Source organism: Euleptes europaea, chromosome 15 (assembly GCF_029931775.1).
Source record: "Euleptes europaea isolate rEulEur1 chromosome 15, rEulEur1.hap1, whole genome shotgun sequence".
Classification (NCBI taxonomy): Eukaryota; Metazoa; Chordata; class Lepidosauria; order Squamata; family Sphaerodactylidae; genus Euleptes; species Euleptes europaea.
This window is the reverse complement of record NC_079326.1, coordinates 32481086-32501561: the sequence shown is the minus strand read 5'-3', so window position 1 is coordinate 32501561 and position 20476 is coordinate 32481086. Positions and strand designations below refer to the sequence as shown.

The window sequence follows — 20476 nt, the reverse complement described above, 5'->3', positions numbered from 1 at the left end:
GTGCTTACCAGGTGGTGACAGTCACTGCAAGATGAAGGATGAGGAGCAGACGTGTTGTTAAGCAGGGTGACGTAATTTGTCTCAGGGTGGTAGATTTGGGTTGATGTGATGAAAAAGTAATGTTATTTAATATTATATCTTTGCTAAATTATCATTATTTGGATTTACTGCTTCTGACATCGGGCCATCTCCATGGACATATGGATATGGGCCCTACCTCTGAAATGCATGTGATACAATGTGTGATGCAGATGCTCCATATGGAGACACACCACTGTTTCCTTCAAAAAAGGAAAAGGAAACGTTAGGCAAATCTGGTTTTCATAAGTAAAGAGTGCCCATATAATGTATTACAATAGGAGATAGGGTCACATGTCCATTCCTGTACAACATGAAGACAGGTAAGTCCCTCTGGTTCAGAATGAATCTTTTCCCTACATTGGCATCACATCAAAATATTCAAATTTCTCATCTGCTGGACATTTCATTGCAACTTCTTTCCTAAGGGGAATTCAATCTTGAGTTAACTGAAGATTCTATTTTTCATGGTGCATAATTTTTTCTACTTATATTGTGTATTTCAGGCAGTATCCTCCCAGAGCAGAAAGGAATTTCATATTCCCCCAACCCCACTCAAACTTTGTGAAATGGAAGCCATTTCTATACTTACTACACTTTTCAGGACCCACATATAAAATAACGACATGCTAATTCCCCCCCCCAACATAAAAAGAAGGATCTAGCATCATACTGAACACATTTATATTTTATTTTTCATAAATATCTAGCATCACTGAGCAACAGGCTATATTTCATGGCCATTTCACACATTATGTAGAGAGGCTGTGATGGACAGCAGCATAATGATGAGTTGTTCCAGTCACGGGGAGGGGGCGAATCCCCTCAGGAGGCGGCGTGACTTCGCCACCGGCGTAAGTACTTGTAATAGCATGATTACACGTACTTACGCCGATGAGGAGGCCAGGGCCACCGGCGGATGAGCACTGCGGGGCCGTGCCTTGCCCCTCTGCCAGCGTGGCCTCTCCGTGGTGCCGGCCATGGTGTAGAGACCCCGCGCCGGCGCAGGGGGGTGGGACGGGGGGAGTAGCCTCCAGCTAGGCTGCTCCCTAACCTGTTTCGGCCTGGTACGCCGGTGCCAGGAACAGCGGTGCTGTGCCTGCTTTTAAGCAGGCGTAGCCTCGCTGTTCCCTATCAGGCAAAAAGCCCCACTTGAAGGGAAAAAAGCCGTGAAAAGGCTTTTTTTCCCTTCAACGGCGTAGGCGAAACGGCTTAGGAAGAGGCACCACTGCGCCTCTTCCCTGCCATTCCCCTACACCATCATTTCAGGAATGGGCTGTTACAGTGACTGCCAAGGGCTCTCTCAGTAAATATCAAAAGTATCAACACTCGTCTGTGAAATACATCAAATACATTCTGGTTACAAAATAACTATTGTTCACAAATATCCTAAGTTTCCTCGTTCCTGTTATTTTGGTGGAGTCTGATCTGGGGGAAAGGGTTGGTTCCCCACTCCTCCTCATGAGCGGCGGTGGCGAATCTGGTGAACTGGATTTGTTTCCCCACTCCTACATATGAAGCCAGCTGGGTGACCTTGGGCTAGTCACAGCTCTCTTAGAGCTCTCTCAGACCCCCCACCTCACCAGGTGTCTGTTGTGGGGAGGGAAAGAAAAAGTGATTGTAAGCCAGTTTGATTCTTCCTTAAGTGGTAGAGGAAAATGGCATATAAAAATCAACTCTCCTTGTTACCTGCCAAGTTCATGTTGTGAAACCTCCCTGAAAACCTGTCTTTACCATTTACCCAAAAAGAGAAAAATAAAACAGTTTTGAGTTCTTGTTTCATTAAGCCTCTCTTGTGCCACATTCTAACTTATACGAAGAAAGAATTTTTGGCAGATCCCCCAACCATCTTAAGTGTGGGACAGGAAAACAACAAGAGATAAATTATAAGTCTCAGGAGTGATAGTGGTGGTTGGTAAGGAAAAATAAATAAAACAAAAGAAGATCCATCATAGAGGCAAACCATAGAGGCATTTGCCATCTAGACTCCCAGAGCCTTCTTTCCTAGCTCACTCAGTTCCCCCTCCTTTCTCCTAGCTTCACAATCCACCTTTGAGGGAGTTGCAGTCCAGTTTTGGATACTAACCTACAATTTCATAACCACTAGTGTACACTATGGATTACTTTAGGCAATATTTAAATTAATGCATACTTACATTTTTTTTACTATTGCTGCTCATTTGTTATCTGCTTTATGAAGGTATTTCAAATAAATGTAGATTTATGTAATCGACTTTCTCTTTCAACTTAATACACAATTAAGTGTAATTGCCAGCTAGAGAGGATACTGAATTACAATAATAATTTCTACAAAGTCTACAAAGTCATAAAATACTAGAGAAATTACTTTTTTTTCCTTTCACATGTTGGTTCTCATTTTTCTTTTATAATATGAATTCATATATATGGTTATCTTTCTTGCTAATACCCTGCTGTGATGAAGAGCACATTCCTTCTCTGTCTTTGACAGGGCATATATTGCCACTTTATCATACTTCTCAAGCACACCATGAGAATGTCTGCTTATATTTCACAGTGGGATGTGAAAGCTGAAATTGATTTGGCTCTATAGTGGCTATCTGTAGTGTATAATTTATAGCAGATCCTGCCTTTATCAACTTCTCTGTAAATCTTCATTTTCTATATTTCCAGAAAATGGTCCAACTTTAGAATCTTTTCTCTATCTTTACATTTTGTCAAAGATCGGCAAAGAGAGATAGATACCTACAAAAAACCATGATTATATGTGTCAAGGATGATGAAAAGGATAAGCTTGACAAATAATCTGGAACTTGTAAGTATATACAGACACAAATGTTTAGCTGTAAGGAGAAAACATAGCCCATTCAGATCAAGGATATTGATTTAAATGAAAATCTGCTAGAGAAATCCACATAATAGTCACCCCTGCCCCACCCGTGTCATAGTACTTCTGTTGGGGATTCAATGTGAGTTCCATTTCTGTCAGGGCAGTTAAAGGGTTAACTTGTTTATATCAACAGTTTATATAGTCTCAAGATGATGTTGAAATAACAGATGTCAATATTCTATTGGCTAGCCATCGCCATCACGATTCCATGGCCTCAATATCTAACAACTTTTATAAGGAGATCCAAGAGAACCATCAGAGAGAGATTCTGCCTGTCAGTTAACTGGCATAGATCATCCATCAGGACAACCAAGGCTATTTCTGTGCCATGCCTAGGCCAAAAACCAGATACAAATGAATCTCTATAGAATTTATCTCATCCTTAAATACTTTTTCATTAATTTTGCCTCTAAAAAGCTGATTAGATAATGAAAATTACTGAGATCTGGCTTGTTCAAGAACTCCCCACCAAAAAGAAGCACTTTTTATAAAGCCAGCATCAATCCCTTTATGAAGAGGCATTCATAATTTGTACCAGACATTGGGTTAGCTGTCCTCTCACAGATTTTATCATTCAACACAGCTATGATTCTAGAAGACAAATAGGTACACATCCTCAGTCTGAACTAACTGAAAAGTTGTGCGTAATGAGTGGAAACCTCAGGAACATTCAGTATGTCTGTAATTAATCTGGGGTCCAAATCAGATAATATATGATCAATTGTACTGGCAAAATACTTAGTGAACTGGTCACATAGTGTTGTTTTGTCTGCTATTTCCTTAAAAGGGCCAAGTTATTAAAGGCCTATTACAACACAAAATGGTATCACTGGACAGCACTGTGCTGAATCAGTGGTGGTAGAAAATCATGTTTTTTGTCCATATTCCCACCATACAGTAGGCTCTAAAATTACCTTTGCCATATATTGAATCAGATTCAGAAAGAGTCTTCATCCACCATTTCTCGAGTCATTGTCCTAGAGTGCCAAATTTACTTTGGTATGTGGGCGAGAGTACTTAGGACCAATCAAATCTACTGCGCACAAGGCCTACTGATTCCAGAGGCCCACCAAATTATCAACCGAGTCCCCAGCCATGTCAACAGAAAAATTCCCAAGACATCAGGCAGCCATTCAGATAATCTTTCTGCAGGAGTACCCCATTCTTATTAGTTTCACACCCCTGCGGGTGCCCTGTGGACCCATCCACCCACAGTATAAACCCCACCGTATGATGGACTGTCCATGATGATGGATTTACACTGAATTCTTCAACACCCGGATCAAAATCAATATATTGCCCTCATCCAATCAGTACATGTCTTGCCATATGTATAGGCACCAATGTTAATTGAGACAGTCCCATATTTGTCATGGTAGCCATAAATCATAGAATCATAGAGTTGGAAGGGACCACCAGGGTCATCAAGTCCAACCCCCTGCATAATGCAGGAAATTCAAAACTACCTCCCCCATAAACCCTCAGTGACCCCTACTCCATGCCCAGAAGATGGCCAAGATGGCCTCCCTCTCATGATCTGCCTAAGGTCATAGAATCAGCATTGCTGACAGATGGCCATCTAGCCTCTGCTTAAAAACCTCCAGGGAAGGAGCACTGACCACCTCCCGAGGAAGCCTGTTCCACTGAGGAACCGCTCTAACCCTTCAGTTGTTCCAGACAGACATAAATGCTGAAGAAGTGAGCTGTGGCTCACGAAAGCTCATACTCTGCCAGAAAATATTTTTGTTAGTCTTTAAGGTGCTACTGGACTCTTGCTCTTTTTTATAAATGCTGAAATCCTCCACAACCACACACATCAAAAATGTCCAACACAAGATTGGTTGGGTCAGTATACATAGGGGAACTCTTAGGCGACAGGGTGGGTAGAACACCAACAAACTCCCTAACCTGTCTCACAAGCTCAACATTAGACAGAAACACTAAAACTTGATGACTATTGAACTTGACACCTGGTAAGGAAATGGAATCGTGCTACACTATGGTGACTAGCCTGCTGCTGTACTGAGGAAGCTGCTGGTTACAGCTGTCAGACCAAACCCCCCTCCCCCTTTAGAAAGCCAGGTCTCAGATATGCATGCTAGATTGGCACTTTCTTTGAATTAAATCCTGGATAAGTTGTTTTAACATTCTCTGATTTGACTGGTGTTTTCTGGCATAGCACCAGAATTCCTTTGGTTGAGAAGGTCAGAAGGGGAACAAGTTTTAACATGTCAATTTTATTTCTACTTCATTTATACTGCACTGTCAAGGCTTCCTTTTCTGTGAGAGGTTTTGCCTTGGATTTGCCACTCTCTAGATGCATTTTCCCCATGGGTGGCTTATTTTTAAGTTTTGAAAATTTGGATGGGAAAAATGTGGATCTAGAGAGTGGCATATCCAAGGCAAAACCTCCCTTGCATAAATGGCCCTAATCTCAAACAAACAACATTCATCAGTCTCTGATCCAGAATAATCTTTGTAGGGGCAGTCTGTATGCACATTTATTTCAAGAAGTCCTATCTGGATTCTCTGGTTCGTCCAAAGTTATGTAGAATCTTTATGCATTCAATATTTAATTGTCCCTTTTCAATGGTTTTGCTGGGCCGTATGCTAAAGATCCCTTTTTCAGACCGTCTGACACTGCTTTCTTCAGTCTGTTGACTCCTTGGTACATGTCTTTTTGCATTGTCTTTACGTATACCAACTTAGGTTAAAAAGGATTATACCATGTTTTAACAAATGGTCCACATCTTCTGAAGCAACTTTGGAGCAAAAGGTTCAGTTCCTCTTAGGAAACTCTGACCCTCAGCATACTTATTTTGTTGCTCATTTTTTGGAGGCTGCACAGAAGAGATGAAGGGAGGTGTTTTTAGAGATGGGTGTTACTTAAGTTTTATGGTTTTAGTGTTCAAGACCTCGGTCTAAGAACAGAAAGAAAGAAAGAAAGAAAGAAAGAAAGAAAGAAAGAAAGAAAGAAAGAAAGAAAGAAAGAAAGAAAGAAAGAAAGAAAGAAAGAAAGAAAGAAAGAAAGAAAGAAAGAAAGGTACCCAAGCTAGATTCATTTTTAGGTGTCTTGCAATTTCCATTTCAGAGAAAGAAATAGACACTGATGGGGGAAACTCATGAACATCAACTAACTAGAAAGAAATAACCAACTGGCTGCTGGAAACTCAAAAAATTGTCTCAGAGAAGAAGCGTAGTAAACAAATCTGACTAAAAGCCTTAGCAAATCTAGCATTAATACAAATAAGACCTATTAATATTCAGTACATGAGTAAATCAAGTACTTTAAGACAATGGGTCTTCATCATTGACAAAATACATAAATAAATTTTTAAAGCTGTGCACATTCAACATTAAAAATAATAACTCGATAATCCCAATTAAATCAAGCAACAAAGTATAAATGTTAACATAAGACTAAAAAACTAATCACTAGAAATTATGAGCACAATATAGTACAAGCTAACAGACACTCTTATGAAGGAGCTTAACAATGCACTGAATGAAATGGTACTTAATTCTGTGTAAATCTGTCTAGGATTGCTTCCTAAAGGACCATATCAAGAAAAATATCAACAGAGAGCTGACAGTAACCTAAATATACAAATAGCAACAGAGAAATAAAATTATTGAATTATTTTGATTTGCTTTCACAACTTCAGTTTGTCAAAGTTATCACTGAATTCTTTAACTGGTGCTTGTTTTTACAGAGGTTTTTATTTTTCCAAAGATGGCTGATGAATTTTAAAATGAATGAAAAATCTAGATTCAAACTAGGGTCAATATTGGTGACATTAGAAAAGCCACTGCTAGTCATACCAGCATGGGTGTGTGTTTGAATGAGATAAGAATTATAGAACACATTAATGTACTAAATGTTTTTTAGTCATTGCAAAGAACTGAAGTGAATCTTTTTCATTCTAGAAAAAGGAATTTTCGTTATCCAAAGTGAATATTTCAACACGTGCATTAAAGCTGATATAACCAAGCTGGTCTTTCAAAACTGCACTCAGCTTTCCAAATACATGTTGTGGAAATGGGGTTCTAACCAGCACCTTTTCAACATCGGTCAACATCGGCAGAAGCCCTTGCCTTGGAATCGATATTACTATCCCAAAATAGCCACTGAGCATGTTGGAGGGCAATTCCACTCAACATTTCCTGTCACTGAAATGCCAGGGGAAAGTGTTGGATGGTACTTCACAGTACAAATTAGCAATGGAACATGGCAAATTGATTGTGGCAAAAAGAAAATCTGATTACAGCTGAAAACAATTTATGTTATATAATGAAGATGTCTGTGAACAAGGCACCATGAGTATTTGTTTTCTCTCTATGTCTTACGCTGTGTTGTGAATGCTTCTGGTGTGCAATGTGTCACAATTATTTTAAAAGATGCCTTTAGCTACTTGGCTGTAAAAGTGTTGCTGAGGATAGATTCGGACCATCACGAATCTGAAAGCGTTTTTATGAAGATGCCAATTTTATCCATCCACAGAAGCAATTCCAATTTGAAAAGCTCACCCTGTAGACACTGTTAAATAATGTGGACTTTATGTGGAATTCTTGGCTAGGCTTTCGTTTCTGAGGGTAGCCATGTTGGTAGTAGTAGTAGAAGAGGGTAGTAGAAGAGGAAGATTTGAGTCCATTAGCTCCTTAGAGACCAGTGAGATTTTGAGGGTATAAGCTTTCTAGAGTCAACACTTGCTTTGTCAGGTATTTGACTCTCGAAAGTTTATACCCTGAAAATGTTTTTGGTCGCTAAGGTGCTACTGGACTCAAATCTAGGTCTGGCTAGGTGTTAGATTCTAGTAAGTGCACGCGCATGTGTTTTGCAATGCTCTGACGTTGCTGTCTTCTCTCCCCCCATATTTTTAAATTTGTTTTAATTTATCATTTTTACAGCCCATCTTTCTCACTGCTCAAGGTGAAATACAGAGAGAGAGAAAGAGTGAGAGAATAATACAGTATAGAACAGTGATGGCAAACCTTTTAGAGACCGAGTGCCCAAACTGCAACTGAAAACCCACTTATTTATCGCCGAGTGCCAATGCGACAATTTAACCTGAACACCACCCCCAGAGGGGGCCCAGAGGGAGAGGCTAGGGTTGCCAAGTTCCTCTTTGCCATGAGTGGGAGGTTTTTGGGGTGGCGCCTGAGGAGGGCGGGGTTTGGGGAAGGACTTCAGTGCCATAGAGCCCAATTGCCAAAGTGCAATTGCCAAACTGCACGCCCCTCCGCCCGCACAGACCCAGAGGGTGCCGGAGAAGCCGCTGGAGGGAAAGAAGGAAGGAAGGAAGGAAGGAAAGAAGGAAAGAAGGAAAGAAGGAAAGAAGGAAAGAAGGAAAGAAGGAAAGAAGGGAAGGGAGGGGGAAAGGGAAGGAAGGGAGGGAGAGAAAGAAAGAAAAAGAGAGAGAAAGGGAGAAAGAAATGGAGCGAGGGAGAGAAAGAAAAGTAGGTAAAGAAAAGTACAGAGGGAGACAGAGAAAGAAAGAGGCCATTTATGCATGGGAGGTTTTGCCTTGGATTTGCATTCTCCAGATGCACATTTTCCCCATCCGGATTCTCAAAACTCTGCATGGGGACTTACTGATTAGTTTTGAGAATTTGGATGGGGAAAATGTGCATCTACAGAGTGGCAAATCCAAAGCAAAACCTCCCATGCTTGAATGGCCAGAGACAGAAAAGACTTCCTGCTTTCTCTCTCTCTCTCACACACACACACACACACAGCCCAGCATAAGATCTCCCCCCCCCCGCTCCATTCCGGCGCGCATGCACCCCCCCGCTTCCTCTCGGGGAGGCTCCTGTGCCGGCGGGGTGGCCCTCTCTGATTCCAGCGCCCCAGACATGCGGTGGTGGAGCCGGCGGGGCGGGGCCGCTGGAACCTGCCTGGGCTGCTCGCGCGTCCCCCGGAGCCCCTGGGAGGTCCAAAGAAGGCAGGACTGAACACCAAGCCCCCTTTTCTGTAACCCCCCGACCCTCCTCCTCCTCTTCTTCCTTCCTTGGCCAGCCCGAAGAAAGTCCTTCTCTCCCCCCCCCGAGTCCCTAAGGAGAGCTGGACTTTGCAGAGCCTCCCCGGCCCCACTTGCCGCGCCAAGGAGGGAGACCAGGAAGAGCCACCTGCCTGGATCCAGTCCACACTGGCCGCCGAGGAGGAGGCGAGGCCGATGCCCTTTCCCGCTCCAGCCTCCCCCAGCCCCGCGCCACGCTGTCCCGGAGGCGCTGTGCCATGAGGCGGGGGAGGGAACGGCCGGTTCTGGCCCCGGCCCCACGGGGCGCTTGGGCAGGGGACGGCCCATCATGAAAGGGGCTTAAGAGGTGGCGAGGGTGGCCACCGGCTTCGGCCATGCCAGCAGGGCCAAGCGGAGAGGCCCAAGGAAGCGGCGGCGGCGGCTGAGAGCAGCGCCCCCGTCCGTCCCCATCCATGCTGCCTCCTTGCTAGCTCGGCGCACGCCCCTCCCCTCACCACCCCTTCCTGGAGTCGGACTTCCAGATCTGCCAGCTGGGCGGCGGGAAGTGCAGGGAAGGCGGCGGGGGCTTTGAACCACTCCAGCCCCCACCGTCCAGCTGAGCTGCGCGTGCCGGCAGAGAGGGCTACGCGTGCCGGAGTTGGCACGCGTGCCATAGGTTCGCCAACACAGGTATAGAACATTGGATGGATAATGCAATAGGACTGCATCTAGGGATTAACACATTCTGTGAATTAGATAGTTCAGCTATGGAACTATTGCCAGTGCATCCATGGTTCTAGCTAGAAGACTATGGGTTGGATTTAACTAGGTTTTCCACTGATGAAGAAGAGAGGAGGCGGTCTCCTTTGACTGGCCTAAAAACTACAGTATTTACTCAAATGCAAAACTATGTTTTTTTCCAGGTGTGCCATCAAAAAAGAGAGAAGGTCAGCTTACCTTTGAATACCAGTTATAGTTGCATCTAGTAAAAAATTGGGGGAGGGCTGTCTAACATTTTTGGGGGGAGGAAAGGGGAGCATGGTATAGCCCAATCTCGTTAAATCTCAGAAGCTAAGCAGGGTTGGTACTTGGAAGCAAGACCACCAAGGAAGATTCTGCAGAGGAAGGCAATGGCACACCACCTCTTCTTCTCACTTGCCTTGAAAGCCCTTTGCCTTAAGTTAGCTGTGACTTGATGGCACTTTACATACACACACACATAACATTTTTAAGGGGGACAACATTCAGGGTCGCCTTCCTTTTGAGCAAATACAGTATGTTGGGGATCATCAGTAGGGTTGCCAAGTGCTCCCTGGATTGCTGATGGTAAATTTGGTGGCGGGAGGAAAAATGGGGGTAAAACCAGCATGGCATGTACCACACCATTAGTTCCAGTTGAAAACCCAGAAGGGATGCTGTGATGCTTGAGGAATTCGACAGATATCTATGGTTTTGCCAACTTCTTGCTGGTTTGCCAGTCTGGCAACCCTAATCAAACCTGTATGAATAAAAACATTGTGAGATGGGAGCTGTGGTAAGGTGAGATTCAATGGAAAAGCTGGCTGGATCCAACCCATTGTGACTGATGAGTACAGTTATGAAATCTGAAAGAAGACAGCAGGATCTATCTCCTGGTTTTGCTGGGATTTGTCTGTACTTGTATGTGGGGAAAAGGAGACAATTGTGCCCGTGAAATTCAGGACTTTTTGTGGATTGGCCCCTATACTCTCCCTCTCTCTCCCTCTCCCTCTCCCTCTCTCTCTCTCTCTCTCTCTCTCTCTCTCTCTCTCTCTCTCTCTGTGTGTGTGTGTGTGTGTGTGTGTGTGTGTGTGTGTGTGTGAATATCCACTGATCTTGTTCTGTAATGACTGCCTTTCAGGACTATTTCCTGTGTAATGATTTGCACTCATGAAGGGACGATTGCAAGTCAGTGTGACAACCAGGGTCATAACACGTATCTACTTGAAAGCCAAAATTCTAGACATGGCTCCGCACACCCATATCTGGCTTGCAAAAATATGTGTACAAATCCTTTCCATCTTATGTTTTTATGCACAAGATCTACAGAGGGAAACTATATCATGAGAAAGACTTGTGCATTTGTGACACAGGCCTTCCTGCTTGCAAGCCAACCCCTGACACATGTTTTTAGGTTGTGAGAGTTATTTGTAGAAGCACTCCTATAGCACTCCTGAGCTCTGAGAACCCTATAATGACCGTGTTTTCTGTGGGCTTGTTTTGCAGACAAAGGACTTTGATTTCTCTAGGCTATCAGCGTGACATCGTTTGCAAACATGAATTCAACTAGAAAGCAATTGTATTGTTTTTACTATATTTTTAGTATCAGGGGACCCCCACGGTCACTAGTTTTCCATTTTCTCTCTATTTTTACTCCTAAATTTAATTCTTGATATATATTTTGCATGGTTAAGCCCAACAGTTACAGGCTCACGTGAAGTTTATGCCAGTGACTTAGTGCTTGTGTGAAGTCAGCAATCCTGCATTCACAATCATAAATCTATTTATGAATCGATAATACACCTCACTGTGCTGTACACAATAAGTTTATATATACCAAATCCCCAGATGGTGCAAAAATGCCCCCTATGAATATAGGAATTACTAGACATATGTACTGTTTTCCCTCCTGTGCAGCCATTAGTTATTCACAATGTACTCTGCAATATACCCCTACAGTATTATTAAGTGAATGACTGATAGGAAGAACTGTACTACCTCTGCTAATTTTCCATTGCATCTATAAATCAAGTAATGACCATAATGACTTAAACCATATTAAACACTGATAGGGGGGAGGAAAAGGTTGACAAAGGTAGCAGAAATTACAATCTACTTAGTTTTAGAAGAGTTAAAATAATTTGGTTGTCTGAAATGGAATAATGTACAAATGGATGGTGGAAAGTCTATGACATCTTTGAGGAAGATCATTAATTGTGTACTTCTTATAAGGGTTTTCTTCACAGCTGAAAGAAGCTGGGATTAGATATAAGAAGTTATCTTCTTAAGAGGGATGCAGGCACAGAGCAATTGTAGGCATTTCAGGATGAAACATTTGTCCTTAACCCATTTAATTCTGGCTTCAGATCTGGATTCAGGATTTGAATGACAGTGTTGGTTGATGATCTCTGGTTACAACTGGATAAGGCCAACCCATCACGGCTGGTTTTGTTATATCTGTCAGCAGCATTTAATTGTGGTGGATCAGATGACTGAGGGTGAACAAACTGAACTCAGTCCAGACAAGATGATGGTGATTCTGATTGAGAAGGCAGAGTGTTTGGCTGTTATTGTTTTATCAGCCTAAGATGGGCTTAAATTTTCGTAGATCAAGTTCAGATCTTGGGGGTATCGTTGGATCAAGCCTTCTTGATGGATAAACCATTTGGCAATATTCCTAGGAGCAGCTTAGTTGTCTAATGAGACCCATGCCTTGTGGGACTTAGCTTAGTTCTGCAGGGCCGGTAACACAGAGATGTTCTGCCAGGCATATGGTTGAGGCAGCAATGGTTCATTAGATCAGCTGGCCTCCCTTCCCCTTCTCTCCCTTTTTTTTCTCCCTCTTTGAATTCTTGGGTTATTGTTGGACATTTGCTATTTTTGTTATAAACCAACTCGTCATTGAGAATGATTGGTGTATATATAGTAGGTTAGTAATTTAGAGTGCCATTTTTTATTTATAATTTTATATTGGTCTTTTATGCATGGGTTGGATCTCCCTGCTTGGACCTGGGTTCATCGCACATTAAAGTAACCTGGGTTGGGGGAAAGCCCCATTTAAAAAGAAAAAAGTCTGTAAAAGGCTTTTTACGAGCTTTCAGCAGCCATGGAACAGCTTAGGAGGCGCTCCGAAATCTCAGGAATGGGCTGTCAGAGATATTCAGCAAAAGGTTGTATTGTTGGCATTGGTATACCCCAATAACAAGTGTGTCAGCTTTGAAATCAATTATACGTACTTGACTCTGTGTAAATGTAGTTAGTATTGCAACCCAAATCAGATCTGGAGGAGGTTGGTGAGGATAAAAATTAGTGTGGGTTTATTTTAGGAAATAGAAATATTTCTATTTTCTTCCCAGTGTTTAAGTCTCAGTATTTAACTTTTGTACAGAAACATATACCCTGTTGGGAAATTCCCTTGGCTTGCCTTGTGTTTTTCTATTTAAGTACTACAACACATGGCACCATGAGTGTATCAGAGATTCCAGAGAAGGTGGCTATCCCTGGTGCGCCACAACAAGTCCGTATGAGCGAGATGAGAAATGGGGACTCTGCCCAAATTCTGGTATGCGATGGTGTTCTTCGATAGATTTGGCACATAAAAAGCTGTCTCTTAAGTCTTGCATCCTGTATGCAGAATGCTTCTTATTACACTCAGAATGTTCTTCTCCTTTCCTGTATGTTCAAAGAGGGAATACAGCTTTATGTTGTTCTTATTTGAACATCATTTAGCAAGCTCCTAACAAAGTTTTTGGCCATTTGGGTGTGGATGGCACCCAAAGGGCTAAGTAGATGCTTAACTGTCCCACCAAAATTGATGTAAATACCGGTTCGTGCCTTTTATTTTACAGAATATGGTCATTTTTATTGCTATCACATTTACTGTTATTCTATATGCTCACCTCATTAAAATATGTATCATTGTTCTACTTGAAAATGTAAACGTTGATTCTAGTTCATTTATTCATTAATTATATCTCACTTTGAGAATTATAAAAATGCCCCTAAGAGTTCTGTGTTAAGAATGGGTAGTAAAATATTTACACTAAACATCACTTGAAGCTGCCTTATACTGAATCAGACCCTTGGTCCATCGAAGTCAGTATGGTCTACTCAGACCAGCAGCAGCTCTCCAGGTTCTCAGGTAGAGGTCCTTCCCATCACCTACTTGCCTGGTTCCTTAAATAGAGATGCCGAGGATTGAACCTGGGACCATATCAAGCAGATGCTCTACCCGCTTCATCTCAAGGACAATTTACCCTTTAGTCAGCTTTTGAGACTAAAAAGAAACTCATCTGAGGCTTCTGATTATAAGCAATCTATGAAGCAGTTTACACACAATTTAAAACAACGAGGATATCCAGAACGGGTCATACAACGAGCCAAATATAAAGCCCAACAGAAACTTAGGGCAGAATTGCTGGTAGAAACACACACTCCAAAGGATGAGCGCCTCACATGTGTGTTACAATACACATCCATGTCTCCGTTAATTCGGCAAGTGATTTACAGACATTGGCACCTAGTGCAGCACTTGCCAGGATGCACATTGCCGCCTCGTGTGGCATATAAACGCACACGTTCTTTCAGGGACATGTTGATAAATAATACACCACACAGGAGCACTGTATCAAACCTTGCCAATGGTAACTACAAATGTGGCTCTTGTTTAAGTTGCAAGTACATGCTGACAGTGAAGGAAATTACCAATCCTACTACCCAGAAAACCTTCACTATACGCAGCTTTAATAACTGTGATTCACGCAATCTGATATATTGCATAATTTGTTCTTGCCAGCAGTGGTACATTGGTAAAACATCTAGACCCATTAAGTACCGCATTGGTGAGCATAGTTCTAGGTTAAGGAATAAGTAGCCGAGGCACCTCTAACGTCACATTTCCTTGAAAAAAATCATACTGATGAGGACTTATCCTTTTTTGTGTTGTGGCACTTTGTGAACCCACATGACTATGATAGAATAGACCTTGAACTATTACTGAAACGTCAAGAATCTAAATACATCCAACTCTTTGATACTTTATATCCTAAAGGTTTAAATACTGTGTTAGATTTATCTTGTTATTTGTAAATATCATTTCTGTAATCCTGTATATGCGGTGTGTTGGAATTGATGTATTAGGAATCTGTACCTTTAAGATTGTTGCAATGTTGTATTCTGTACCACGTGATTATTTCTTACTTAACCGGGGCGGTAACATGGCTATTTTGCCAACGCGGAAGCTTAGTAATTCACAGCCAGCGTGTAAGTACATTATTATTTTCTCTTAGAACAAGTTTGCTCATGATTATTCTTATATGCCAATGTACTGCATATTGCTATTTTATTTTATGTTATGAATACAGTGGCCCCTGAGGAAGGCTGCAATTAAGCCGAAACAGGAAAGAAACCGGAATTCTGTCGAGAATTGAATCTTTACATCACCTTACCTCTTGAATGGTCTTCATACCTTACCTCTTTGAGAGAAGGACATTATCCTAGTCAGTGTTCTAGGATCGTATATCATGTTGTATTACATGTAACTTTGTAATTTTGGACATTGTCCACGTTTGTAGCAGATACTGGGTGTATCTTTGCTCTGTCATATGCTTTATACTCTATAAAGCCAAGTAATTTTGCAGTTTTGTGGCTGTTTTTCGTTTGCTAACCACCTAGAGGCTGGCAACCCTAATGCAGAAAAGTTGCCTTTACCTTTGTATAAGATTCATTATTTTACTTTATGAACTGCTTCTGTCAACACACATGCACATTCCTACTTGCAATAGATGTATAACATAGAAATGTAATAAGAAGTCTTTGAATTCTGAAGGGGAGTCCTCGGGGCTTCTTAAGCTGATGCAGTGTACAACGGTGTATTGTTCATAATGTGTAAAGCAGCAGAACTCAGGATTGTTCTGTGGATACCCGGCTAATAACTGATGTTCTACCTACAGTGTAGTTAGGGTTGCCAACCTCCAGGTACTAGCTGGAGATCTCCTGCTATTACAACTGATCTCCGGCCGATAGAGATCAGTTCCCCTAGAGAAGATGGCCACTTTGGCAGTTGGACTCTGGCATTGAAGTCCCTCCCCTTCCTAAACCCCGCCTTCCTCAGCCTCCGCCCCAAATACCTCCCACCGGTGATGAAGAGGGACCTGGCAACCCTAACTGTAGTGGGGAAAATAGGTGGCAAGGTAAGTGTTTAGTCAGATCTCACTCACCAATTCAAGTCACAGTTTGGGTTTCTTTTGTGTGTGTGTTAAATTTGTAAGACTCATTGACACTATCAAGATGTGCATAGTTCACTCCAATGTGTGAAGCTGGTTTTCCTTTTAAAGTTCAGATTGCATCCTATTTCCTGATGTAGTTTTGACACCCAAACACTGAAAGTGAATTCATAATCATATCATCACAGCATTTGCATTTGTTCATTCAGTGTTAATTAAGCTAGAATGTTATGTTGGAGTGTTATCTTCCTTAATTGCTTTGTAATATCATGCTGTGTTTAACTGATTTTTTTTCATGCAGAGACTGGCTGTGACATTTTTTTGAAAAAAGAACCCTAACACTCAAATTTGTTGCTAATTCAGTATTTTTTTCTGTTCTCTCTTAGAATGAGGCACGTGTTGCGTGTCAGGGGCAAGGTGGAGATTTGCTGAGTATCAAAGACATGACAGGACAGAAGTTCATTGATGATCTAAGCGGTAAATTTAAAACCCACATTATTAAGCAGACCTTCTCCATTTAACTCTGAATAGAACAGAACATCAGTCAATTGCAGCAAGTCAACTTCAAAGGGGTAGCAATGTCCTAGCAAAATAAAACGAAAGTCCAGTTGTGTAGTGGTTAAGAGCGGTGGTTTGGAGCGGTGGACTCTAATCTGGAGAGCCAGGTTTGATTCCCCACTCCTCCATATGAGTGGAGGATGCTAATCTGGTGAATCGGCGGGCAAATGTCCACGAGCGTACACGCCGCTGCAGGTCACTTTCGGTTGACAACTAGGGGCCTTATGCCACTCAAACAAAGAGTTTGAGTGGCATAAGGCCTCTCACGAGGCGGGACTTCCGGTTGTAAACCAGAAGTGACATACACGCGCGTTGGCACGTCCACGCGTTGCCGTGCAATCCCGAGATGTGCCTTAAAAGTCTCCCGCCAGAGGAGAGGTAGGACCTGGCAACCCTATTGCAAGGCCATGGCTGCAATGCGCGATGCGCACACGCGCACCTGGCTCAGCATGTGCACACACCCCACGCAATGCTCTAGCAATCTCTGCCAAAACTCTATGGTTTCCATAGAGTTTTAGCGGAGGTTGCCAGAGCATCCACGTCTCTTCCGGGTAAACCCAAAAGTGACGCGTGTGCAGCGTGCGTTGCGCGTGCATGCGTTGCCCGCTGGCCCTAAGCTGGTCGGCAGGCAGCCCAGTGGATTGGCGGGATTTTACCCGCCACCACCGGGCACTTGGCAACCCTAACCCACCTGGAGGTTGGCATCCCTAGCAGTTACACGTACTGACTGGTGAGGGAGGTCAGAGATCCAGACAAAGCAGTTCTGCTGTGGATGGACTTAAACCAATTGGCTGAAGCTGCTGGCAGGCAGTGGTCAGATGGAGGCCCCTTGGCTCTGATGAATTGGGTGGCAGGTATTTCACTTTCCTCTTTGTTATATATTTTCCTCATTGTTATTCCATGGCCTTTGTAACTGAAGGTAAAATACCAGCAGTGTTTGCTAATGTAAACAGTAGAAAGTATTTCCCATAATGAGGCTACAAAAATCTTCTCCATCAGATTTAATGGAGAGGCAAGAGTTTAATACAATTTAGGGCTGTGCAGAATTCTGACCTGCTTTCCTTGGATAGAAAATAATAACATTAGAATGTGTGAAATATTGATGTGTTTGCCTGTCCTATCTTGTGGGAAAGATGGAGGGGGGATCTTGCTGGCCCTGAAAGCATCCAAGCCAGGCATTGCTGCATATATTTTATGTTTATTATGAATTATTCATTAGGATTGAAAAGTTAAAGTCATATGCAATGTTTGTGTTGAATGTGAAGAAACTAGGAGATCTCCTGCTATTACAACTGATCTCCAGCCAATAGAGATCAGTTCACCTGGAGAAAATGGCCGCTTTGGCAATTGGACTGTATGGCATTGAAGTCCCTCCCCTCCCTAAACCCTGCTCTCCTCAGGCTCTGCCGCTGCATGGGTTAATTTCGGGTTGGCTCCACCACCAGACAGTCCCAGTAGTGAACTTGCCAGAGAATTTGTAGAAGTGATACAAAGACACATTACAAGGCTTGCACAATACTGATGCAGGGCCTAAATTAAGCCACATGCTGCATATCATATGCCCGGGTTATCTGTGTGGTTGTTTTTTACACTAAATACTCTGTTACGTGTGTGTGTGTGTGTGTGTGTGTGTGTGTGTGTGTGTGTGTGTTAAGCGCCGTCAAGTCGCTTCCGACTCATGCCGACCCTATGAATGAAAGTCCTCCAAAATGTCCTATCTTTGACAGCCTTGCTCAGATCTTGCAAATTGAAGGCTGTGGCTTCCTTTATTGAGTCCATCCATCTCTTGTTGGGTCTTCCTCTTTTCCTGCTGCCCTCAACTTTTCCTAGCATGACTGTCTTTTCCAGCGACTCTTGTCGTCTCAAAATACGATAGCCTCAGTTTAGTCATTTCAGCTTCTAGGATCAGTTCAGGCTTGATTTGATCTATAACCCATTGATTTGTTTTTTTGGCAGTCCACGGAATCCGTAACACTCTCCTCCAACACCACATTTCAATGGAATCTATTTTCTTCCTATCAGCTTTCTTCACTGTCCAGCTTACTCTGTTACGTAGGGAATGGCAAAAGAACTATACACACAATGAGTACTTTACGCACGAGCCTAGTCATTATTCAGGCATGGATATTCCAACCTATTGCCTATATTAATGGGTTCTTTTAATCACATAAATCACATGAACGTAACTTGTATGGCCTAAACTACTCGAGTACCCATCATTATGACAAGCAAGATATTTATAGAAGGTGGCTACCCCACACACAACATGAGCTCTCTGAAAATGAGGCCCATATGAAGTCATGTTTTGGAGAGCAGGTTGTACCCTCATCACAACCATTTCCTATAGAAATGAATGAAAATAATTTACTGAGGGAAGGAAGTAAAGAGGTGTGGATTTGACAATAAATCTACTTTCTACGTGAAGTCTCATCCATTGAAAAGGAAACCTGCTAATCCCTACAAAGCCTAATCCTTGTTTCTTGGTAAGGCTAGAGTATTGGAAAGTTAGGGAAATTAGAGAGAATGTCAGGGACTAGCTTTAAACATAACTAGATAAAAGATAAATGTGTTTAGAGAGATTGGATGTTGGAATGCTTTTGGTACACATGTTACTGTAATTAAAATCATGTTTACAGATCTCACTGACAGTTCTCTTGGGCAGCATCATTGCAGAGCATTTAACTCAGAAGGACAGCATGACTGGCAGAGCTACTCTTGTGAATCTGGATTACCATATGTATGCAAAAAATATTTAAATGCTACCAAACATGAAGCATTTGGTAAGTCTCAGTGCAGCCATAACTTGACATGGGGTTTTTACTAGCTGGTTCTTTTTTAGAGAAGGTTCTGAATGCCGATGGAGTGCAAGAGATTATAAACACAAATTATTATACAGACTCTCCCTCCCCTTACATTAATGCATAAGCTTTGAAAAACACATAAGCATTCCAATTGACAACAAGAATCACACTCATTTATTTTAGATTTTTAAAATGAGTTCTGTTAGTCCTATGAAATAACTTTCCCCCAGTCGTTGGCTGGGGAGGGTGGGGCAGAAATGTAATGAATGAATGAATGAATGAATACATAAATAAATAAATAAATAGTGCATAACAAAATTCCATAGCGGTGTATCCTGCCTTTGTCCAACCACTCCACTGAGCAAAGGTTGATCATTTATTCATTTATTTATTACAGTATTTATACCCCATCATCCCTTTTGGCTCAAGTTTGAAGCATACCTCCAATATAAGAAGCCTTCCTCCAATTTAAGTGGCTCTTCCGCTGGAACCTTTAGGCTGGAGGAAGGCTCCTTGGAGGGTGGTTGGAACCACCCCCATGTTTGAGCTTACAGAGTATTGCACTCTTATTATAGATATGCAGTGCAAATTCAAAAGGTCTATAGCCAGAATGAACGCAGCCATGACTCACAATGGCCACCCGTTGCAGTCAGCTGGGAACGGCTCCAGATGAAAGGGGAGCTCCACTGAGGTGGGTGTTGCCTCCTAGCCCCTGTCGCGTGGCCGTGCATTCCTGCCTGCCCCTTCCAGCTTTGCAGCCTATTGCTGCATTCAGGGCAGACAAAATAATGTGCTAGCATCAGGGGCTGATGACTCAGTTGCCTCTGTGTTGCTCCACCCCCATCGCCTATTTAAAGGTGGCATGCCTGGCCAGCCAGCCTGTTTCATGTCTAACGGTGGCGAGTCCGACCCACCCTCCTTCTGTTCATGGTTTGTTCTTGTTTTTTGTTTTTGGCATTGAGATGGATCCAATTGGGGGAAGATGCACCTGCGTGCCTGCCTTCCCCCATTAGGGGACCCCCATAAGGGGTCTTGGGATGGAGTACATCATTGATGCCCAGCTCGGGGGCTGTTCATAGCTCCACTCCCAGGTGGAGTAGGTTCCACTCAGAGGTTTATGTCCTGTGGAGTCACCTATACACCACTCCGGTTGCTAACCCAACAGGCGGGTTGGGGCTGGTCTATCAATCTATTGATCTATCGGATGACAGAGTGGTCAGCCGATGTTGCGGATCCGTTCCCTATGCCTCG

The 20476-nt window shown here is 42.7% G+C and overlaps 1 pseudogene; it reads left to right on the top strand.

Annotated features, from left to right (window-relative positions):
• The first annotated feature begins 391 nt into the window (after positions 1 to 391).
• Positions 392 to 20476, top strand: part of LOC130487676 (secretory phospholipase A2 receptor-like) — a 56205-nt pseudogene continuing 36120 nt past the window's right edge.